A 25086-nucleotide genomic window follows, 5' to 3' on the forward strand; every position below is an offset into this window, starting at 1 on the left:
CCCACGATGGGCAAAAGAGACCCCCGTGGTCCCTTCCAACTCTACAGTTCTATGATTCTGTGCTGCAAAAAGGTTTTGACATAGGACCCCCCAGGGGTGAGACAGAGCAGTGGAACTTGAAGCAAGATCCGCAAAGCAGTTGTTTTCTTCACCACGTGGGCACTATCCATTCCAGAGTGCAACTAGAAGCACTCAGCATTGCTGCAAAGCAAAGACATCTGTAATTCTCTTCTCGTTTGGCAGATGACCATTTACACGAGGAATGTGGAAATAAAAGATCGCTGTCTGGTTCAGTGTAGTGCAGGCAAAAATTAAAAGATAAAATAGTTTGCATGTATGGGGATAATAGGGACATGGGTGGCGCTGTGGGTTAAACCACAGAGCCTAGGACTTGCCGATCAGAAGGTCGGCAGTTCAAATCCCCGCGACGGGGTGAGCTCCCGTTGCTCAGTCTCAGCTCCTGCCAACCTAGCAGTTCGAAAGCACATCAAAGTGCAAGTAGATAAATAGGTACCAGTCTGGCGGGAAGGTAAACGGCGTTTCTGTGTGCTACTCTGGTTCACCAGAAGTGGCTTAGTCATGCTGGCCACATGACCTGGAAGCTGTACACCGGCTCCCTCGGCCAATAAAGCGAGATGAGCACCGCAACCCCAGAGTCAGTCATGACTGGACTTAATGGTCAGGGGTCCTTTAATATCCTTCTAAACTTGTGCTAGCAAGTTCCTGTACTTAGCAGAGTGCATTCCCCTTTACACAGCAGAAAACGTGTTGCAAACTCATGCAAGTTTCTTAAGACAATACGCAATTCAGTCTGGCTTTTCCAGATTGAAATGTGTTCTAATATATTCCTGGTAAGACCCCTTGAATCCCTCCTAAAAGAATAAAGACGCCACAGTCTTATTCACAAGCAATAAAAAGAAAGTTTACTCACGATCAGGCAGAGCATAGTTTGATTCCCTGAAGGCAGGCTTAAGGCTTAAAGTTACATACATGTACAAACAGGTTTACCCCATATGTGGGTTGACCGAATGACTGCAGTTTGCAGTCTGGGAAGCTCTCAGGACTAAGGGAAAATGGAAAAGAGAAAGCGTGGCCAGTGGCGGAGTTAGTTGCATGGGTGCCCAGAGCGGTGGCCATGATGTGCACCCCCGTGGTATGCCTTTTTGTCACCCACCCACCCACACTCCAGGATGACACCCAGGGCGGCCCGCCACCACTGTCCCCCCTTCTCACGCCCCTGAGAGTGGCAGCATGCCTTGGCCTTTTACCAGGTCTGGAAAGGTCCCGCCCACCCACTAGTCACATGCAAGGAAGGATGCTCCAGGCCAGGAGGAACAGGAAGTCTGACTGACTGGAGCAAACATTCCCCTGCATGTCCACTCTAGCAAAATAAGGAATGTTGTACTTGACTGCTCGTAGTGGATTACATCCCACAAAAATTAACAAATGCTCTAGATGAATGAGTGCACGGGTGCAGCTCACCACTGAAAAGTAAGAGAGAAACTAAAGGGCTTCAGTAATGAAGGCGTTAAGCTGGTCAGTTCTTTCCAGGCTGTTGCAGGCGAGTTTCTGCCTCTTGTATTAGGGACGAGCTTTTGCATGAGAAAACCAGGAAGGTGGAGGGCAAATGCAGATCATGGATCACAGTGCAGACTGCATCTTTTCCTTCTTTTCCTCCCGGTTCAGCAGAGAGGGGAGAGCGATTCTACTTTGCTGGGCATTTAACATAGTATTAGCCTTATGTGCCTCAGCATCACACTGTTGGCTCATCCTCAATTTCTTACTCTCCATAACTCCTGTATCTTTTATGGAAGCAATGTAGCCGCTTCTGACAGTATATTTGCTTCATTTTCCCTGCCTTTTACATTTGTCCTCGTTCATTCATTCTGTTGCTGCCTACCCAGCTAACCCGTTTGTTAAGACCATTCTGAATGCTTCAGGTTTTAATCCTTTCCAATTCTGAATCTACGGCAGATCTGAGAGGTGTCCTTTCTCATCCAAATCCATTATGAGGATATTAAATTACAATTGCAAAGTTACACCCAAACTGTGCATGTAGCTGTTTTGGTGGTGGTGTGCTTTGCTGCTGAGGCTGTTATGGGGAACTGGAAGTAGAGCAATGGGAGAAATGTAGAAAAAGTTAAAAGGGGAAATTGCAATTCCACTTTTGATGGATCAGTCAGGGCTAAACATCAATTCATGTTTTCTTTTGCTCTGTTATTGGCAGAGGAGCAACGTGGGGAGGAAAAACAAACCAGTAAAACAGGTATTTGGGGGGAGGCAATAGTCAAATTCCTATTCGGTTGTTTCAAAAATTCTTTACCATCGATTAAGGCACCTGTCCTATCCACTAACAATTCAGTTTCTGGGGATTAAATGGCACATCCTGATATGCTGAAGAGAATCATCATAACAAGACATGGGTGGGTCAGTCAAGATCAGCCTTCCAGTCCCTGACCTGTTCTGGAAGAGACTGGCTTATAAACCAGCACTCACCCCAGTACTGATTCAGGGCAAGGCTGTAGGCCACAATCCAGCATGTCAATCTGGATCCCAGTGAAATAAACTCTGGGCTGGATTGTAGCCATGGTGTGCAGAAACACTTGGACAGTAGCTGAATCTGAAGCTGGTTTGAAGGGCAGAAGAAAGGCTGGTGAGTATAGGCAGTGAAGACAGCTTCACTAAATAGGAGCTGGGAGGGGAAGGGTTGCGGACACGGGGGGAAGCAAACCAGGTAATGCACATCAGGTGAAGACACCCCCTTCTTCCCTCTGGTGTGTACAGCAATTGGGGGGGGGGAACTTGAAATACAGCAAGGGGAAATGACCTCTCTGCATTTTAAGCCACTAATGTGTATGTACATACCCAAAATTCGGCAGTAGAGAACATTCTTTGCATCCATGTCTTGCATTCATTCTCTCTCTCTCTCTCTCTCTCTCTCTCACACACACACACACACACACACACACACCTCAAACGAGGCCACTAGGGATTATTTGTTTTGGAGGGCCAACCACAAAAGTAAGAACTCTGATGTACAAATATCCCTGTGTGTCTTCTGAACCAGTGGATCAATTCCTGGAAACTCCGGATGGTGTGCTGGTGATGTAGATTTTGGAAAGAATCTAGGATCTGCATCTGGATGTATAAATTTACACAGAGAAAATTAATAACGTTGTACTGGAGCAAACCCAACACTTTTCTCTTTTCATTAATGCAACAGAGCATAAGGTTTGCCAGTGATCCCTTAAGTCATAGAAGAACCCATTATATTAACACTAGGATTCACTAAGCAGGCCATGGACCATAATCTTGAGCCACAAGTAGGTCCATTGTTTTAAAGGTGACATCCCTGTAGGTCCTAGGAAGCATCTCATACTCTGCAACTCTTCAAAAGCCTATGCAGATCAGATGTCTGTAAAGGTAAAGGTAACCCCTGACCATTAGGTTCAGTCGTGGCTGACTCTGGGGTTGCGGTGCTCATCTCGCGTTATTGGCCAAGGGAGCCGGAGTACAGTTTCCAGGCCAGCATGACTAAGCCGCTTCTAGTGAACCAAAGCAGTGCACAGAAACACCTTTTACCTTCCCGCCGGAGCGGTACCTATTTATCAACTTGCACTTTGACGTGCTTTCGAACTGCTAGGTTGGCAGGAGCAGGGACCGAGCAACGGGAGCTCACCCCGTCGCGGGGATTCGAACCGCCGACCTTCTGATAAGCAAGCCCTAGGCTCTGTGGTTTAACCCACAGCGCCACCTGCGTCCTTACCGTTGTTCATAGCAGTGTCATTCTTTCGAGATTCCATATATATTAACCAGAAAAGAAACGGGTTCCATGCTGCAGTCTTTACACCAATGGCTTACACCATTCTGCGATGAGAATCTGTCCCCGTTGGAAGCACTTAATAATAAATCTCACGCCAAACATATGGCCCATCACGATTGTTCAGTCATTAACTGCCCTCGTAGCTGGACACAATTTCTGCTAATGAAGCACTAATAAATGAGTGTGCTGATTGTTTTACCTCTTACTGCCACTATTATGAAAATGAAAAGGCCCTAGTGATTTTGAGAGCGAATTTGTACATCAGGTAAAAGTTGTTGCGATAGAAAGAGCTCAAGCTTGGGCAAAGCTGAAGGGTGTTTTGCACCACTGAGCTGCAGAATGCGGCACGTTTTCTTCACCATGTGGGCACTATCCATTCCAGAGTACAACTAGAAGTACTCAGCATTTCTGCAAAGCAAAGACATCTCTAATTTTCTTCTCGTTTGGCAGATGACCATTTACACGAGGAATGTGGAAATAAAAGATCACTGTCCGGTTCAGTGCAGTGCAGGCAAAAATTCAAAGATAAAATTGCTTGCATGTATGGGGATAATAGGGACATGGGTGGCGCTGTGGGTTAAACCACAGAGCCTAGGACTTGCCGATCAGAAGGTTGGCGGTTCGAATCCCCGTGATGGGGTGAGCTCCCATTGCTCGGTCCCTGCTCCTGCCAAGCTAGCAGTTCGAAAGCACGTCAAAGTGCAAGTAGATAAATAGATACCACTCCGGCAGGAAGGTAAACGGCATTTCCGTGCACTGCTCTGGTTCACCAGAAGCGGCTTAGTCATGCTGGCCACATGACCCGGAAGCTGTACGGCGGCTCCCTCAGCCAGTAAAGCGAGATGAGCGCCGCAACCCCAGAGTCGGTCACGACTGGACCTAAAGGTCAGGGGTACCTTTACCTTTATGGGGATAATAGATGGGCAGCAGTAGCTTGACCCTAACAACAACAACAAAATGGAAAACTGGAGCAGAGCTGGCCAAAGATCTCTTTGGTGCAAGAGGCAGAAACCTCAAATTTCTCCTATTAATGAAGCTGGGTTCACAATCTGCTGGAGAGTTCTCCTGTGCCAGCCCTACTGAAATAAAGAGGGCCTGTGCAATAATGTGCTCTTATTTCTTTCCATGGGGTTTGCTGAGTGAAAAACAACAACTCCGTGGGTCAGAACTGCCTGGCTCTCACACAGCTGTCTTTACTGTCATTTAAGCTAGTGATGCCCTTGATTTGCAATGTTATGGAAAGGGGATTCATGTTCTTCCTGGATCCCTGGTCCCATGGGACTCCCTTGGTCCCATAAGAGAAGAGAAGCTATGTGAAGAGAGTTGTGGGGTGTGGTATTTGTTACAGCAGCTGTTTGGGGTGGTGGCCGCAATGGTGGTGGCATCTGCAGTGCTGCTGCGAGGCGAGATTCTCGTTTCGCATAGCCAGCTCCGAGAAGGACTTGACGCGGCCTTCTCTATTTACAGATGTTTAGAAGCCTCAGATTGAATCAACGCAAAGGCTGTTTGCAGACCAGCAGATGGTTTTTTTTTGAGGAATGAAAAGGGACAGATTCTTATCTCGGCCACGTTTTGGATCAGTGCAGGTCAGGCATCCCTCGACATCCTGCCTCGTTTCTGGCCGGGTCTTGATGAACGACCTGTACACACACACACACACACACTTCAGTGAACAGCCACAGATTGGGGGGGGGGAGCAAGGGGGGTTAGAACTGGAAGCAGATGGTCACTTTGGCAGGGCGCCGGAAAAAAGAATCTGTTCCATACATCGCACACAGCAGTCTCGGCAGAGGCCTCTGCCAGGAAAAACAGAATTACCTCTCTGATTACAGCAAGCGGGCGCAAGCGCTCTTCCTGTAACACTGGGCTTTGTGAGCCAGCCAGGCCAAATATGGGCTGCTTTGGTGTGTTTTTTTTTAAAGTGCAAAATAAAGCAACAGTGCTGCACAGCTCAGGCATGGCCTGTAGAAGAGAGATGGTTTTTTCTTGTCCTCAGCTTCAGTACAGACCCCTTTTTTAAAAGAAAAAGAGAAAGTTTCAGTACAAAGGGGTGAGCGTGATCCGTCGTCGCCCCTCTTCCCTTTGCTTTAGTGTTACCCTCCCCCCCCACATACTTTTGTCCTTGGAGCAACAAGTTCCAATTTTCAAAAATAAAAATCTCTCTCAATCAAAGAACACTTGATGTTACAAAAATACATTCAAGAGATTATTTATTATTAAATCCAGCTAACCACCATTTATGTGGGGCTTTGGGTCTGGCTTTGGAATGGAAAGTTCCTTTGCTGATCTGATGGATGACCTATTCCAAGAGCGAGTCACGGAGAGCGTGCTTCTGTTGGTTCTTTTGCACTTCTCAGCACATGGTATCCTTCTGCATAGTCTCTCTAGGTTGGGTTCTAGAGCCACAGTGTTGCAGTGGTTCGGCTCCTGCAAAGAAGGCAAATTTTAGAAGGTGGTGCGGAGTTACCTCCTTGCAGTTAGGCTATGCAGTTCCTCAAGGAACTGAAGGTTTTATCCCCTACTATTTAATACCGTGTTTTTCTGTGTATAAGACAAGGGGTATTCATTATTAAAAAATGTTAAAAATTGGGGGTCATCTTATACACGGATAGTGAGGAGGGGGGACGGGCGATTGGAGGCAGATGATTGGTGGCTTCGTCAATGCGTGCAATTGGCAGTGGCGGTCAGCTCAACAACTCTGCACATCCCCCCAAAAAAAGCTTAACAACTTGGGGCAGTCTCCCCCCATTTCCTTAATTTGGAGTCCCAAAAAATAGGGGTCGTCTTATACACTGAAAAATACGGTATCTCTAGGAAAAGACTGGGAGAGATTAACCAGAGATGTAGACTTGACTGTCACCAATATGCAGATGGTACCCAACTCCATCCCTCAATTAAATACAATCGTGTAATGACTGTTTATGCTATGTATTTGTACAGTCGTACCTTGGAAGCCAAACACCTTGGGAGTCAAACGTTTTGGCTCCCGAACACCGCAAATCCGGAAGTGAGTGTTCCGGTTTGCGAACGTTCTTTGGAAGCCGAACGTCTGGTGCTGCTTACGTGGCTTCCGATTGTGCGCAGGAAGCTCCTGTAGCCTATCGAAAGCCGTGCCTTGGTTGTCGAACGTTTTCGGAAGTCAAACGGACTTCCAGAACAGATTCCGTTCAACAACCAAGGTACGGCTGTATTGCTAAAGGGGTTTGGGAAATTGCATGGACACTAAGAAGAACTCTCTGAGTACCTGATGGGTTGATAATTAACTGTGCATGTGTCTCTGCTATCTCTCACGTGGTATCTAACCTAGATCACATGACATTCAGTTGCAGATCTCCATATTGGGTGTGTGAGTTGCTCTTTGTCTCTCAAGCCACTGAAGACAAAGGTGCGCATACATGTGTCCCCTGGAGAAAACCGTCTCGGGCTGGAATGCAGGCTAATGAACGTAGTGGGAGATACAGCTCTGATTATAATACTTCACATTGGGAGACGCCACAAATTCCCCATTTCTACAAAAAGGCCTTTTCCATCAAGAAAAAAGATATTGAGTGAGGCCAGAGGTGCCAGCTTCTCCAGACGATTGAGGGGGCCATTGTGCCTCAGCCACCAGGAACTGGCACCCTTGAATGAATTGAATTAATACAATTGAATTAATTGAATTAATGAATTGAATTAATACAATTGAGCAGCTTTGCTAGTGGAGGGTGGCTCTGCTGGAGAAGAAACCCAAGTAGGCTCTATGCTATCATACCCTCCAAGTGTCCCTATTTTCCAGGGACAGTAACTGAAGCGCCGGCTCATCATTATTCCTGAGCCTAGTGGCAGCAGCACCAGCAGGAGAAATGGGGGCATTCCGGGATCAAACTTCTGATTTGCCACCACCAAGGGGCAGTCAGAAGGCAGTACTGCCCTGGGCAGGATGAAAGGAGGAGCAGAGCGGAGTGCAAGGAGTCTTTGATTCATTTATCATTATTATTATTATTATTATTATTATTATTATTATTATTATTATTATTATTTTAATGTGTATCTGAGTTTAATCTTGCCATTTTATAAAATTTATGGGTGTTTTTTCTTTCTTTTTGTAAATCAGAATTGAGGGGTTCTCTCAGGACAGTGGAGGTCATATGTGTTGTGTCCCATTGGTGTGTTGTGTTTAGTGGCAATCACCCTTCTTCTGATAGGAAATGCTTGGGGTGGGGGCAAGAAATGGGGGTCGAGGAGGGTCAGTTGTGCGGGAGTGAGAAATGACCCTTTTTTTCCATCAGAGGGATGTTGGCGGGGGGTTATGCGTTATCACAAGTAGTCCTCCCTGGAGTTCCAGCCAGTTTGGGATATACGGTATTTGTGTGGCAGGACATTAGGATTTACTTTTCTGGAACACTTTGCTCCCAGAAATTTTGGAGGGCAACATAATCAGAGACCCTTTTGTACTCTCTTGATCATGAGTTGATGTTTAGGGAGTTTGTCCTGAGCAGGACCCAGCAGCTGAGAAGGAGGAGAAAGGAAATATGCTAAGGATGTGAACAGGGCCGTCTTACCCATAGGCACTAGGGGTGAGGGGGACCCTGGCGCCGGACTCTCAGGGGCACCAGGCCAAGAGTCCGGGGCCTGAGAGTTGAGTCCAGGGAAGAACCTGCCCGTTGGCTCTGCGCCGTGAGTTCAGGGGCGACCGAGCCAGCGAGATGCTGAGGTGGCCGGCTTGCTCCTCCCTCCTGCGCGCCTGGGACTGCACCCCGGTGCTGCATATGTTTAAGACAGCCCTGGATGGGAATGAATTTTATGAATAAAGGTCTCCTTAAGCATTATTTGAATCCATTCTTCACCAACAAAGGGGGAAATACAGAACACACTTTGGAGTATCTTCCTTCAAGGGTGTAACAAAGCTACTACCAAACAGGTAGCATTATATCTGAATGTTGCAAAACCACTTAGACCTGCTGTGATTGTTAGCTACTAACTTGTCAGCTTTGTTCTCCTGAGGCTGTAGGTTTCTATTTGTTTTTTAATACTACTTTTTTTTAATGGCTGGTTGGCCATAATAAATATTTGGTTTATATTGATGGGTCTGAAATGGGACTATATTCAAACAAGCCATCTGGAAATTACCTTCGTTTATTAAGTTGCAAGCAACTTGCATCATACAACGAAATTTCGGTTCCAAGGGTTACATGTATACACGGAAATTGCATAGAACCAAAATTACCTTTGGAGCAACCCTGCAGCTAGCTAGCCCGCTATCTATATGGCAGCCCATAATGGGGAGAATCAGAGGTGGGAGGAAGCTGGAAGCCCCAAGTTGACCTGGCATGAAAACAGCTTTAAATATCTTGGCCTTTCTTTCTAGACCAGTCCTACTTCAGTGTCTGTGCAGAGTGCAATGGCTCTGGGAATGGTGGGGTGGTTCTTGTGAGATCTTGCGGGAAGTTGGATTTCCTGGTGGGATCTCATAAGAGCATCCACACCATTCCCAGATCCACTACGCCACTGGTTAAAGATGCCCTGCACTCAAGGTGCTCCACGTGGGATTTGCCCAGGGAAAAAGGCTGAGAGCGTAAGCTCTTTTTTTATGCCAGATTTACTTGGGGTTTTCACTTTGCACCCACCCCTAATCCTTGCCCTCACTAGCCTGCCTTCAGCCTCAGCCGCTGTGGCTGAAATCACAACATCAGACTCTCCAAGTGTCCCTATTTTCCAGGGGCAGTCCCAGATTTACAGAAGCCATCCTAGTTTCTGATTTGATCCCGGAATGTCCCGCTTTTCCTTAGGGTGTCCCTATTTTCATATGGGGGATATGGAGTTCTGTGACCCCTGAGCCAAGGAGATAAGTAACTAGACAACCTTTAGAAGAGACCTGAAGGCAGTCCTGTATAGGGAAGTTTTTAAATGTTTAATGTTTTATTATGTTTTTCTATTTGTTGAAAGGTGCCCAGAGTCAGATGGGTGGGGTATAATAATAATAATAATAATAATAATAATAATAATAATAATAATAATAACAATAATAATAATAATAATTTACATCCCTATTTTCATCAGAGAAATGTTGGTGGGTATGTCACATACAGTCAATGCACATAAAATGCAAGTAACTACTTTCCTTCTTATTTGTTCATTTAGCTTGGTTTATGGCTAAGGTTTTATTTTATTTTTCTTTGGTCTATTTGATCTTTGTTAATACACAACAATTGTTTACATCAATTAGAACCGGAAGGGCAATATAAGTCTGCATCCCACAAAGCTGTAATACGTGAATGTGAAGTTGTTCTCGCCACGTTTGCGAAGACCCCATTAGAATAACACAAAGGGGTTTTGTTATATTTCTCTTTGTTCTTTTATAGCTTTGCACTTTGTAATCTGTGACTTTGCCGTTTTAACCTGTTACTCTGACATCTAAATTGAAAAGCTGTCAGCCTTTCTAGCAGGCATAGCTGTGTGGAAGTTTCAAAATAACACATTGCTAAGTCACACATTACAAACTGCAGAGTCATGAATAATGAACTGAGAAATCTTGACTAATCAACCTCAAAAATGAACCGAACTGCCAAATAAAGAAGAAAAATGTTCTGTGAAAAGGAAACTCCCAAATACTTTTAAGGTTAATACAACTAAAAATGGTGCATTATTATTGCTGCTGCTTCTGTTGTTGTTATTGTTGTTATTTAATAATAACGTTATTAATGGATATATTGGCTGTGAGCCCTGGAAGACCTGTTCCCTGCTTTGCAGCCTTTTCCACCTGGCTTGGGAGTGTGGGGCCCAGACTGACTCCAGCTACAAAAGCTGAGGCTGTTGAACAGACACTTGGGCTGGGGTATTATTTGGGGGGGGGGTTGTCGGGGGTGGGGGATGTTGCTGTTGGCTTTTTGTATATTTTAGATCTTGTGATTTATGCAGAAATCATTCCATTTGCCTGTGTATTTTCTGATGTTTTATTTATTGCTTACGACTACTTTTGTAACTTGCTGTTATGCTTTTTTGCACGTTGTAAGCAGCCTTGAGCAAGTTTTGAACTGTGGAAAGGCAGCATACAAATAAAATTATGTATGTATGTATATTTATTTATATACCACTTAATTGCCAGTATGGTTTCTGTGTACACAATAAACCAATTTCATCAAAACATTAAATTTAACATTCACAAATAAAATGTACCATAAAACTAGCCATTAAAAAACAATTTAAAGATTTAAAATAGCAGATTAATACATTTTAAAACAGTAGGTTCAAGTCAAGAGATCAGGGGAATTCTTGTGTAAACAGGAACGTCTTCAAGAGATGGTGCGATGCCAAGAAGGTTAGCCTTGCATGGGCTTCCGCTCGTGGGAACAGTTAATTGAATAAAAACACCAACAATGTTATTCGTTTATTTTAAAATATGTGTATGCCACCTGTCATGTGATCATATCTAGGCATCTACAAATAAATTATTATTAAGCATTATTATCATTTGTTCTATCCCAGTTTTCTTCTGGGATATTCATTTTTAGAATTACTTTGATATTAAAGTTCCTAAGGACTACTTCCACTTGGTCAAAATGAACCTGGAGACCATATAACACCGGTCTTGAAAGTCCTACATTGGCTCCCAGTATGTTTCCGAGCACAATTCAAAGTGTTGGTGCTGACCTTTAAAGCCCTAAATGGCTTTGGCCCAGTATACCTGAAGGATCGTCTCCACCCCCATCATTCTGCCCGGACGCTGAGGTCCAGCGCCGAGGGCCTTCTGGCGGTTCCCTCATTGCGAGAAGCAAAGCTACAGAGAACCAGGCAGAGGGCCTTCTCGGTAGTGGCGCCCACCCTGTGGAACGCCCTTCCAGCAGATGTCAAAGCGATAAACAACTACCTGACATTCAGAAGACATCTTAAGGCAGCCCTGTTCAGGGAAGTTTTTAACGTGTGATATTTTACTGTATTTTTGGTTTTTATGGAAGCCGCCCAGAGTGGCTGGGCGGCCCAGCCAGATGGGCGGGGTATAAATAATATATGATGATGATGATGATGATGATGCCTACAGGGGGGCAAAGGGATTCTGATTAGCCTTAACTTTATAATGGCCACTTTACCCACCATTATTTACTGGGTTTGGCTAGAACAGAGCAATTGGGGTGGCTTTCATTAAAGAGCCCCCCCCATTCCCCAACTCCCATGATTCACATGCTGACTCAGTTGTTTCACGAATATAAATGGACCTTGATAGATGAAAGCCATGGGTGTTCAGGCTCTTCAGGGAAGTAAATATAATTAAAATTAATATTCACCCGCTCAAACTTCGTCTTCACCCTCAGGGATGTACGGCATCGCATATTGCACTCAAACTAAATACCATCCTTCCCAGCTTCTCATTGAGTGGTACCAATAATATTCCCTGAAGAAACTGCACCTTCTGCATGAAGGTTTTTAATTTTCTTTGCCTTGCCTCATACTATAGAGTTTCCCTAGTATCCCATGCCCTAGAGGGGAAACTTCACCCTACTGAGCAACTGCTACAAGGGCAGCAAGGCTAGCTCTGCCAGAAGCTGACAGATCCGTGTGGAGCTCCTCATGAGGTGGGGCATGCAACTTATGGGTGGCTGCTTCACAGTAAAACACCTTCAGGCCCTGCACTAACTTTGCCCACACAGAGTGAGATCTTTGGATCCTTCCATGTAGAGAAGAGCATAAAGGGTTTATTAAATAGTGGGTGGACATAGCAGACGACACAGAGATTTCTCCAAGTACAGTGGTACCTCGGGTTACAGACGCTTCAGGTTACAGACTCTGCTAACCCAGAAATAGTACCTTGGGTTAAGAACTTTGCTTCAGGATGAGAACATAAATTGTGTGGTGGCGGCACAGCGGCAGCAGGAGGCCCCATTAGCTAAAGTGGTGCCTCAGGTTAAGAACAGTTTCAGGTTAAGAACAGACCTCCAGAACGAATTAAGTTCTTAACCCAAGGTACCACTGTAGTTCTTTATAAGTAAGCTGGAACTGAACTGAACAGCAAACAGCTCAGCTGGCCTGCTTTTATAGGCAGCCAGCTGTCAACATTGTAACAACAACAACCCAGGGTTTCCTGCCTAAATTAACTGACGTGGACCTGAGTGAAAACTATATACATGATACCCCTGGTGGCCAGGGTGAGAACTTCAATACATAACAGAGTTTCCTGTTCCAGCTGAGCCTTGCTTAAGTAACAAAGTCTTCCTGAGCTTCAGTGCATTCCGGCATTCTTTGGCCCTAACTTGCGGCTTGCTCCTTGACTCAGTCTCGTGGCTCTGGCTTCTTTCGTCTCGACTACAGGCTGCTCTTAGCTCCCACCTCACCAGTGACTGCCACTCACTGCCACCCAGTCGTAACTTTGTCTCGTGCAGCTGATCTTGGGTGTAAGATCAAAGGGCAATATATATATATATATTATTTCTGTTATTACTGCCAGAGAAAGGCACCTGTGGGGTTTTCTCCCCTGGGTACCAAAACTGTCATTGAAAGTCTACTCAATATTGATCCAATGTATAGTTAGCAGAGTAAAAACTTAAACACGTTGCAGGATTCTCAAAAGTAGACCGGAGGCAATATTTCATCCAGCAGAGCTTTACTGCTACTGAAGGCAAATGAGCATAATGGTCACATATCCAATACATCCAAGACTGGCACCGTCCATAAGAAATCCAGTTGCAGCAGACTTAACAAACTTACAACTTAATTAAAACTTAACACTATATACCATGGGTAGGCAAACTAAGGCCCGGGGACCGGATGTGGCCCAATTGCCTTCCAAATCCGGCCTGCCGATGGTCCAGGAATCAGCATGTTTTTACATGAGTAGAATGTGTCCTTTTATTTAAAAAGCATCTCTGGGTTATTTGTGGGGCCTGCCTGATGTTTTTACATGAGTAGAATGTGTGCTTTTATTTAAAATGCATCTCTGGGTTATTTGTGGGGCCTGCCTGGTGTTGTTACGTGAGTAGAATGTGTGCTTTTATTTAAAATGCATCTCTGGGTTATTTGTGGGGCATAGGAATTCATTCTTCCCCCCCCCAAAATATAGTCCGCACCCCCACAAGGTCTCAGGGACAGTGGACCGGCCCCCTGCTGAAAAAGTTTGCTGACCCCTGCTGTATACAGTACACTGGGACGAAAGAGAGACAGAAAGAGAAAGTGAGTGAAACTTGAGCAACCTCTTGGGTATTATGCACCCTTACTGGGGAATGAGATACTGCCATTTGCCGCTCCATCTTTGACAACAATACATTGTGGGCTGACCCTGATGCATGCTGCTGGAGACTCATTAACAATACTTGCATTGTGGGTGGGTAGCTCTTTGTTCCACTCATATAACATTCACCGAAAACAGGGCCAGCCCTATCATTAGGCAGTTGCTTCAGGTGACAGACACCACAGGGAGATACTGGAGAACAGAGCTGTGTTGTGCCACACGACCTCTCCTGCACCTCCGAAGATAACCTGTTACCTGTAGGAGGTGTTCTCTTGCCAGCATAAGCCCATTTCAGCTCCCAGTCCAGTTGGCTTCTGTGGAGCCATATGTGGAATATGAGTGTGGAGGCACAACCTTGTCTTTCACCTCAGGCAATGAAATAGGTCAGCCCTGTCAACTAATAATCTGATCACAATTGTGGGAGCCAGAGAGCCCCCCCCTCCAATTTCCTTCCACTTTTTCTTATCATGTTATTGCTACTCGGTTGTTGAAGACCTCACTCTTTATGTTAAAAATTACTTTATGTTAAAATTACTGGATTCTTCCTATATTAATCTGTTTAAGGGTGGGGTGAGGAATAAATAAAGAAGTTCCTTTTTAAAGTGTCAGCCAGCATGTTTCCAGTAAAAGTGCCATGTTGGCATAGCTGTCAACTGTTCCCTTTTTTAAAGGGAAATTCCTTTATTCCGAATAGGATTCCTCGCAAGAAAAGGGAAAAGTTGACAGCTATGCATGTTGGCCAGTTTGATACTTCTCTTCCTGCTTCTATTATGGGGGTGTCACGTTTTTACTAGATAGGCTGTGCGTTTTGGGATATGAACACTTTGATCTGGTGCTCCCGTGACTGCTGGTCATAGCCATGTTGCTGTCATTATACAACTCAATGTCGCCACATATTTCCTTTAAATAAAAAATTGTACAGTTAACATCCTAGGTGGCTATCGGCCTCCCTGCTGCGCATCTCGATTGTGAGATGATGAGGACGATTATTTTCTGTACAAAAAGCAGCAGCACTCCCTCCCACTCTCTAACCTGCCCTCCTGTCATTTTAGGAGCCTTTACATTTTTATTTTTAAACATCCTTCTTGGCTATGTGCTTCCCATTTTTAAAAATAACCGTTAAAGGAAAGAAGTAAAGAAGTAAAGAAAACTGGGAGTTAGAGGACATAAAAACAGTGAACAGACAAGCTGGAGACAGTCACTGTACTTCCTATTTTTAAACAAGAACATTTGTGAATAGCAGCCTGGTTTAGCGGCGGTTGGGGCATCCCTTTCTCTCTCTCTCTCCCCCCCCCCCCGAAAACACAGAGAGAGGCTCTCAAATCTCTTATTTCGGGACAGACCTCACCATGACCTCACCATTCATCAGTGCATTCTGGCTATATATGAAATATCTTTTCCGTATCGTGAAGGCAATGTCACACTTTGCTTTACGCACAGAGCGGTTTCCTTTCACCTGTTCGCCCTGTTCCACACCCTCCTTTTAATAATATTTATTTTAAGCATTATATACATGAAGACTGGGACACACTGTCAAACGGAGTGCCAAGGATACCCCAGTCACTCACGATTTTAATTTGCCCAGGTGTAGGCAGATTGGTGTAATGGGCCTGCACCCCTGAGTCCTTTAAGCAGCTCGCAATGTATCTGCTTTATTTTCACACCAGCACTGTGCCCCACAGAACCTAATATTGACTAACAAACAAGCAAAAGGGAAGATTCCCTGCTCCCACAAGCTTACAATCTACTGTATTTTTCGCTCTATAAGACGCACCAGACCACAAGACGCACCTAGTTTTTGGAGGAGGAAAACAAGAAAAAAAATATTCTGAATCTCAGAAGCCAGAACAAGCAAGAGGGATCGCTGCTCAGTGAAAGCAGCAATCCCTCTTGCTGTTCTGCCTTCTGGGATAGCTGCGCAGCCTGCATTCGCTCCATAAGATGCACACACATTTCCCCTTACTTTTTAGGAGGGAAAAAGTGAGTCTTATAGAGCAAAAAATATGGTAACTTTTGCCATGGGGGAGACAAAGGGAACCAAGGAGAGACAAGGAAGAGGCTTCTGTAGGTAACTACGGATAAATACAGCCATTAAGGCTGAGCTGTACGCTCTCAGTTCTAGCACAGCTCTTGCTAGCCCACTAAGTATTGCACGCAAAGGTGTGTAACTGAACAGCCATAGCTCCCCTTTCCCCGCCGCGCTGATAAAGCTGCTTTGGGTGAAATGTGAAATGGAGAAGCAGCAGGTGGGAAAAGGTTAAGCATCCCCTCCTAATGTGGTTTTCCTTGAATGGGGGGTGGGAGTGCTGAAGGCCACAAGGCTTTGGTCACGTATGTTTGCATGTAGGCATCGTCTCGGGGGCCAAAGTAGTGTAACCTAATCTTTGGCTCCTGCGATGGAGGTTCTCTCCTATTTAGATGAACGATATGTGGGTGCACCTGATGAGGACTAGGACCATGCGGCATCCGGATTAATTAAAAAACATTTCTCCTATGCCATTTTCCTGCTGAAAATCACCTCCCTCGCAACCTGCACACACAGACCTTGAAACAGCTATTTGGCCCTGAAGCTCAGACCAGGAAAGGAGGGGAAACATTGCAGGCAACATTTTAGCTCCTCAGACCTTCCCTGTTAACAGAAGCTTCAAGGTGCTATAATCAGTGCTTTTTTTCTAAAAAAATATGTTTAGGGGTACTCTCATTTTCCTACTAATATTGAAATACTGCCCCTCAGTGAAGCCCAACTTAGATTCACAAAATGTTTAGGGGTATGCGTCCCCCAGAAAAAATCACTGGCTATAAAAATCTGCACCCCGTAACTCTGTAGACAGCTGTTCCCCAAAGAATGGATATGATTATTGCAGAAGCAAGAATACAGTATCAGCATTTTTCCCTCAAAAGTGTCAAAAGGGTATATTTAGATTCAAATATTGCTTTCCATTTTTGCTCGCATGTGAATTGCCAGTATTCTTCTAATGTTTTTTTTTCTAATTTACTCATTTTTTAAAAAATAATAATTAGTATACCACTGATTAGTTTAACACACGTAATTTTATATTCCTCATTAATTTTCCACTCTGTATATGATACATTGTAAATGTTGATATTTTTAATTCAACAATTGTGTAGCTTTTGAATTGATAGCCTAAATTTTTCTACAGAGCATAATTTTTGACTGGGTGAATGCCTTTTAATTACGGCGACATTCCAATTAGCTTAGTGTATTTAAAATAATTTCACAAAACCTGTTTTTTTCTTTTAAAACAATCAAATGACAGAAGATAAGCATCTTTATATATATGTAAAGCTAAAGCAGCTTCAAGCCTCATTTTCTATTGTAAAGGAATAATATATAATTGAATATGTTTACAAGGAAACGTGTCTCTTGTTTTTATATATACAGATATTTAGAAAGATAATAACAGTGATAAAAAACCACCATAATTTGAGGTGGGGAAACAATGGCTAAGCTATGGGAAAACTAAAGGCTAATTTAATTTTCCTTCAGGAAACTTCATATAAAAATAAGATAATGAAAATTATCTACAATTGTGAGACATGTTTCTAGCATTGGGGCTGAACTTTTCCGAGAGTGTAGCCTCTACTGTGAAATAACTACTACTATTATTTTTCTACTTAAGATCTGTGATGATAAGATGATGATGAATCCTTAGGGAATCCATTTTGAATAAAAATGTTTTCATTGTATCTGTGCTCTTCTAAAGGACAAAATACCTTCTGTATAAAAAAACTTTAAAGTCATGGGTGAGTTCACACTAGAAATACTCAGTAGGGACCTTAAAAGGGCCATTGATACGAGCTATTTTTATTAAATTAAATTAAATTTATATACACTCTTCATCTGAGGATCACAGGGCAGTTTATAATATAAAGTTGGAGAACTTTCAAACCCCTTCTTTTAAAATATTGATAAATACTGACATATGGCTATTTGGAGATACTGTAGTCCAAAGGACTCGGATTCATATTCCTGAATAATTGTTTAGCAACACCAGTCTTTGCTCAATAGGCTCTAAAGGTAAAATGTACTCTTATGATTATTGTTGATCACAGAGTACTGTTGATAGTAATTGCATATGGACAACTTTTCCAAAGTACTCAAGTTACACACGTTTGGCCGTTTCAAATGTAGCACTATGCCATAGTTCGACATTATGAGAGCTTGTACTCTTCCCTTTTTCTTCTGGTGTAGCTGCAAGGAGACTTTGGAAGGTTTCACTCCCATTTTAGATTAACCACAGCTTTTCATACCATCTAAACCCAGACAAACCAAGGTTAATCTTAACTAGGTATTGCTGGAATCAAGCTCTTTTTCAAACCATAGTTTATGAAGCGGGCTTGTTTTTGTTATCCATAGTTAAGATTAGCCACTGTTTAGAGTCCAGAGAACACACAAAAGCAAAGAACACAAAAAACCACGGCACGACACCACCACAACCCTGTATTTGTACTTGAGAAACTAATGGTGAGTCTAGACCTTTCGTTACAAATCGGAAAGCGGCAGCCTACACAAATCATGAATTAGGCTCCTATTTTGAAAGCAGAGAAAGAAAATACGAGAGGGGTTTTTGTTAACAAAGCATCATTTTGCTGGCTGCTGACAAACAGGTAATGTTGAGTGTGGGGAAGGGGTCGTTTTAGGAACTTCTGAGTGGGTGAGGGATCTTGATGGGAGTTATTTCTCTGTATTAAAAAACTAAATCTTTACATTTAAAAAGTATTTCTCACATGGCCCTTTCCCTACACAGAACTAACCTTAATGTAAAGAAAAATGCACCTGCTTGTATGCTGCAACATATCTGATGCTGCCATGAATATCTCTTTATATAGATGATATAGATAGATGATAGATAGATAGATAGATAGATAGATAGATGATAGATAGATAGATATAGATGATAGATGATAGATAGATAGATAGATAGATAGATAGATGATAGATAGATAGAGATATATATAGATATATAGATATATGTCCAGTAGCACCTTAGAGACCGACTAAGTTTGGAGGATTGGGAAAGACTTTGGAAAGATGGTTTAAGATTCACTGCATGCACAGTTATAAAAGAAAATGTTATGAAAATGATGTATCGATGGTATGTAACACCTGTGAAGTTGGCCAAAATGTATAAGATAAGTAACAAATGTTGGAAATGTAAAGAAAAAGAAGGTACCTTTTTTCATAGGTGGTGGGAATGTAAGAAGGTAAAATGCTTTTGGGAAATGATTTATAATGAATTGAAGAAAATGTTGAAATATACATTTGTTAAGAAACCAGAAGCATTTTTACTAGGCATTACAGGTAATGAGATAAATAAGAAAGAAAAGAAGTTATTTTTATATGCAGTGACAGCAGCAAGAATATTGATGGCCCAAAATGGAAACAGGAGGAATTACCTACGATAGAAGAATGGAGAACTAAAATGATGGATTATGCAGAACTGGACAGAATGACAGGAAGGATCCGGAATCGACGAGATCAAAGATTTACAGAAGATTGGGAAAAGTTTATCCAATATATGCAAAAACTGAGTGATAATAAAATTACGTTTGTAAGCTTTAAGGAAGCTCTGTGAGGGGAAAGGGTTAAAAGGGCAGAAATGTGTAAAAAGTAACAATAGGAAGGAATGGCAGACAAATTGAGGGAAGTCAAAAAAGAGAAGATGCAATTAAGATGTATGGAATGTATAAATTTGTTTTTGTATTTGAAAACTAATAAAAATATAATATATAAAAAAAATAGAGACCGACTAAGTTTGTTCTTGGTATAAGCTTTTGTGAGCATGCACACGAAAGCTTATACCAAGAACAAACTTAGTCGGTCTCTGAGGTGCTACTGGACAATTTTTTAATTTTTTTAATATACTTTGACTGCGTCAGACCAACACGCCTACCTACCTTAATCTCTTTTGCTGCAATTGCAGAGGCCAAAAGCTGAGGCAGCATAATCGTAGCCAAAGAGATGCTTGTATGATTTTCATACCTGACGACGAACGCGGTTATATACTACTTTTCATTCCTAGCAGTTGTCTTCATGAAGAAATTTTTTTTTATACATGAAGCAGTCCGAAAAACCACTCCTTGTTGGACACCATGGAGCTCCTTCGTCGATTAAGGAAAGTAAAACTTGACTTTACTTCAGTGGAAAGGGAGGTTGGTGAGCAGATTGCTTTATGTTTGGTCTGGGCTGGAAGGGGCTACAATAACCTTACAGCTCTTTTATTCATTATCCTGTGGAGAATAATGTGGAGGGAACCTTGTGCTTCAAGCAGGCACCTCTACCTAGCCCCTGGGCAGTGGCGCCGGCTTGCACCCCACAACTGCAGGTGCCGGGGGCTGCCCGCTGTCTCCAGGGTGCACATGCATGCTGCGAGGCGCATGTACTATGTTATTACACCCTTAGTGGTGTGCGCACTACTACGTCATCAAGCCCCCAGCGAGATGACGTCACTTGCGCACATAGCAGGGCACAGTGACATAGCGTTGCACGCTCCAGGGGGTGGGTGGGTGTGATGATGTCGTCTCACTGCACTTTATGGTGCCCTGCACCCTCGTTCAACATTTTGTGGGAGCCATGGCACCCAGGGCCCCTGGGACCTGGCACCTACGCCTCCAGGCCTACCTCTTGTCCACACTCTGCATAAGCCAGTCTTTGTGTCTTTCCCAAGGGCTTTTGCCTGGCTGAAATGTGCCTTCGATCTGCAATAAAGCATCTTGCTGGCCTGGATGTAGTATGGAGACATATGTGTGTGTAGAAACCACTGGGGTGTGTGTGTGTGTGGCTGGAATTCAGCCTATTGTGCAAAAATAAGAGCCACGTCCTTTACCCTCCCCAGTTTTGCCTGTGGCCCCACCCACTATTGGCATATGGCAGGGGTCAGCAAACTTTTTCAGCAGGGGGCCGGTCCACTGTCCCTCAGACCTTGTGGGGGGCCGGACTAATTTTTTTTGGGGTGGGGTGGGCGGATGAATGAATTCCTATGCCCCACAAATAACCCAGAGATGCACTTTAAATAAAAGCACACATTCTACTCATGTAAAAACACCAGGCAGGCCCCCAAAATAATTCAGAGATGCCTTTTAAATAAAAGGACACATTCTACTCATGTAAAAACACACAGATTCCCGGACCATCCGCAGGCCAGATTTAGAAGGCGACTGGGCCGGATCCGGCCCCCAGGACTTAGTTTGCCTACCCATGGCATATGGCCCCCAGAAGGTTGCTCACTAGACAATGTGGCTCTCCAGACTCAAAAAGCGCCTCCCCACCCCTGTGCTTTCGAGATGCTTCTGTGGCCCCTGCTCAAGCAGGCAGCCATTTATACCTCTGGACTCTTCTGCGATGTGCCAAGATTAGTAGGCCTCCCTTTCCTCTCTCTGCACTGGGGTTGCCTGTTCTGAGGCAGCCACAGGTGAAAGAGAGGACAAGGCTCCTCTGTCACCATGAATAATTGTGGAGAAGAGGGGAAGTTCAGCAGACCTGGCTTGTCCTATAAGCGTACCCTCCTTCCCCTCTCTGAAAAATGGTCCCTCTTCCTATGCAATACCCCATCCTGATCCCACAACCGCCAACATTTCTCAAATGAATATAGGGACATTCTCTTCTACATCAGGAAGCTTCTCCCGTGTTTGATCTTGCCTCACACATCTGTCACCTTGAGCCAATTACAACCTCTCAGTCTAACCTTCCTCGCAGGAATGTTGTAAAGAAAAAATGTACAAGCAAATGTACAACGCTTTCAACAGATAAATTCAACAGGAATGAAATAAAATGCTAGCTGTAAGCTGCTTTGAGCCCTTGTCAGAGAAAAAGGTGGGTAATCAAAGGTGGGTTTTATATCTTGATTTTATTCTGTGAACTGCCCTGAGAGCCCCAGGTATAGGGCGGTATATATATAAATTAAACAAACAAACAAACAAACAAATAAAACAATAAATACATACCAGAGAGTAAATCCTATTGAATTCAGTGAGAGTTAGTTCTGAGTAAAAATGCTTAGGATTGCAGTCTAAGGCCGCCCAGTCTTTACCCAGTTACCTGGGAGTAAGTTCCATTGAATACAGTAAGACTTACTTCTGAGTAAACAGGGTCAGGCTCCATTTTCCAATAAAGGAATAAACACTCAACACGTTTCCTTAAAAAAAATTGCTGGCTCCGGAAGCATTGCAATTGAAGAATTTAAAGTGGATTGGTTACCTTTGCCTTCAAAATTATAGGAAGGACTCTATGCCAGATTCGCTGTTCCCTTCATTTGGTGCAGGTATTTTATTTTCAGTATAAACAGGACTCCATTTTTCACACTTTTAATTGTTCTCAAAAGTTGTGGACGGGGCAATCGGGCATCAGAGCAGAAATGGGGATGGCTTCTGTAATTCTGGGACTGTCCCTGGAAAACTGGGGTGCGTAAGCACCACCTGCACACTATTCAAGGTGCAAGCACCTGCCCCACTGTGACCCAGGCCCCTTACTGCTTTGGCACAAACACAGACACTGCCAGTGAATGATGCCCCTGTGGTCCCTGTGGCAATGGGAAATTTGAGGGAGAAATCTTCAGGAAAGGGCTGAGCGGCAAGCCTCGTTGCAGTTAGGCCGTGGCTTCATTCGGCAGCAGATTTTGGGGTGCCATTAAAGTGCAGAGAATTATGGGTTAGATTTTATTATTATTATTAATTTTTGCCATTGCTGGGAAGGGATAGAGGAGGCAGATTGTTCTGCCAAAATGTCTCTGAGTGTCTCTTTGCTGAGGAGGCTATTGAGTGGGGACAGAGCTAGGCCTTTAGAGCAGAAAGAGTGTCTGACAGACTGGAGATATTGGCGGGCGGGGGGGTTAGATGTCTGGAGTCCTGGCAGGGGTGGGGGCTATATTGGGCTCAGGGATCTCCCCTCAGCCGCCTCTCATGTCCTGAAATTCCAGTTTCAAGGGGTAGAACTTTGAACAAAGCCTCGATTGACGAGGTGCCCGCTGGTGCCATGGCAACGCCGGCTCTGTCTTGCATGGGCAGAGTGTGCCAAGAAGGTGCCATGGTGACGCCCGAGAGGCGCGCGTAAACCTGTGAAATCCCCGCAGCCGAGGAGGAGGGCAATTGTCTGCCCTGGGCACTCTCCTTAAAGAAGGCACATCCCCTTCCCCACCCCATGCCCCTGGGTAGGGATGGCTTGGCAGCGGTTTCCTCTCCTAAGCCGTCTCTGTGCAGCTGTTATTTGGGGAGAGGCAAGCTCAATAGGGTGCCCCCCTCAGTTGGCACAGGCTGTGTGCTGGGCCATTGTTGTGCTCTATACCAGCCTGCTGAATAGGAGGTGGCATCTGTTTTCTTCCAGCGATGGGAACTTCATCTCCAAAGCCCTGGCATCAGATTAGGGGGCGATTGGGTTGGGGGAGAGAACACTTTTATTGTCCGAAGGGGGCATTGCGTTTCTATCACTAATGCAGCTCACACAGAGAAGGCAGAGACTCGGTGCCAACAGCCATGACCCAGTCTGCCCCTGGCTGGCAGCTTTGCCAGTCTCCTTGTGCCACCCCCTTCCCTTCTACCCATGCCAACATGCCCACCCCCACCCCCTCCTGGATAGGCTTTCCGTGGGGAATGGGGCGAGTGCTAGCAGGCAGCAGAGCAGACGAAACAAGAAAAGCCGATCTTCAGAGTGAAAGCAAGTGAAAGAGAAAGGGCAGGTGGGGGGGGGGAGTGCAGTGGAATGAGGCGAAGCTGACACCAGGACTCCTGGGTTCTCTCCCATATTCTGGAAAAGCAGAGAAGGGGGTCTAAGTGGGCTGTCCAAAGTCTGTTTTTTGGGCCTAATCTGGCCCGCCGGTCGGTTTAATCTCTGGCCTCTGTGGCAGTTTTATTTCTTGGGGTAAAATCCTTAAAAAAAACCCTCGACAACTTAAATCCTAAAAAAATGCTCAATAACTTCGACCATTAAGAAAAGCTCCTAAAAAAAGGTCAACAGCTTTGGTCGGCCCTCACGGGCCCCCACTTCATCAAATCTGGCCCTCTTAGAAAAAAGTTTGGACACCACTTTAAGCAGTGGGGCAGGAGCTGGTGTCCCCATTCCATTATTAAGGAAAACACTATCCCTGATTTCTGCACCCATTTCTGTTTCTCTGTATGTTAACAGGACAATTAGTGCCACAATTGCAAGGTTTTAAATAAGCGAAATATATAGCTCAGGTACTACTGCGTCCATGGTTTATTCACAATATATCATATAATGGTGTCACCTTATGCTAGATTGTAAAATGACATAATATACCAAATCCTGCCACACAATCCTCCTGCTACACAATCACCTATTTCATTTTTGGAAACTAGTGTTAACAGGCGATTAATAAATGTAAGTTATAATCAAATTAATAAGCAGCCTAGTCCTGAAGTTTCTCTAATACTGGTTGGGGACAACTTTTGCATGGCAGGCTCTACATTTGGTGTTCGGCTCTGCAGTGGTCAAGGAAATTTTTGGATTTCCCCCAAAATTAAAGAAATAACTCCTTTTCCAAATTTGAGGAGGACGTTTTAGTTATTATTATTAGTGGCACTGTTGTAGTTATTGTTATTATTGTTGTTATTAGCCTTTATTGGCATAAGTTTAAACAACAAAATCATAAAATCACCCAAAGTCATCCAAATACATTAATAATCCAAACATATACAATATGTAAAAGACTAGATAGCCACCACTGAGAAAAGCTGGCAACTTTAAATTTTGCTTTAAAAATCTCAGCACTGAACATGCATCAACAAGATGTCTGACTTATCAAAAATGGTGGGATAGCATCATCAGCAAAGCCCCAAACATAGGAGGCAGAAGATTACCAGTATCAGACAAATGAAGGTGATATGTGTGGATTATAATCTAAACAATCGAGCAGGATAGAACTTTCCATGTTATTCATCCTTTTCAGGTAGCAGAAGGAAACTGGAAATCTCTATACCTTGCTATATGACATATCAAGCATGATTCCACATCCATCGCCTGTTCTGGGATCCTTTAGAAATTGCATTAACACGAGCGCACCCCCAGTGTCCCTCCCTAACAAGTGGGGAG

The 25086-nt window shown here is 44.0% G+C and overlaps 1 long non-coding RNA gene across 1 annotated transcript in view; it reads right to left on the reverse strand.

Moving 5' to 3' along the window:
* Nucleotides 1–942: 942 nt before the first annotated feature.
* LOC309360355 overlaps nt 943–25086 on the reverse strand; it is a 33113-nt gene continuing 8969 nt past the window's right edge. The window contains exons 2-3 of the long non-coding RNA XR_014164033.1: nt 6058–6250; nt 943–3138 (exon numbers count right to left, since the gene is read on the reverse strand). This is a non-coding gene — a long non-coding RNA (uncharacterized lncRNA). The remainder of the gene's footprint in view (nt 3139–6057; nt 6251–25086) is intronic.

The sequence above is a fragment of the Podarcis melisellensis genome (genome assembly GCF_964234715.1).
Source record: "Podarcis melisellensis genome assembly, chromosome: 17".
Taxonomy (NCBI): Eukaryota; Metazoa; Chordata; class Lepidosauria; order Squamata; family Lacertidae; genus Podarcis; species Podarcis melisellensis.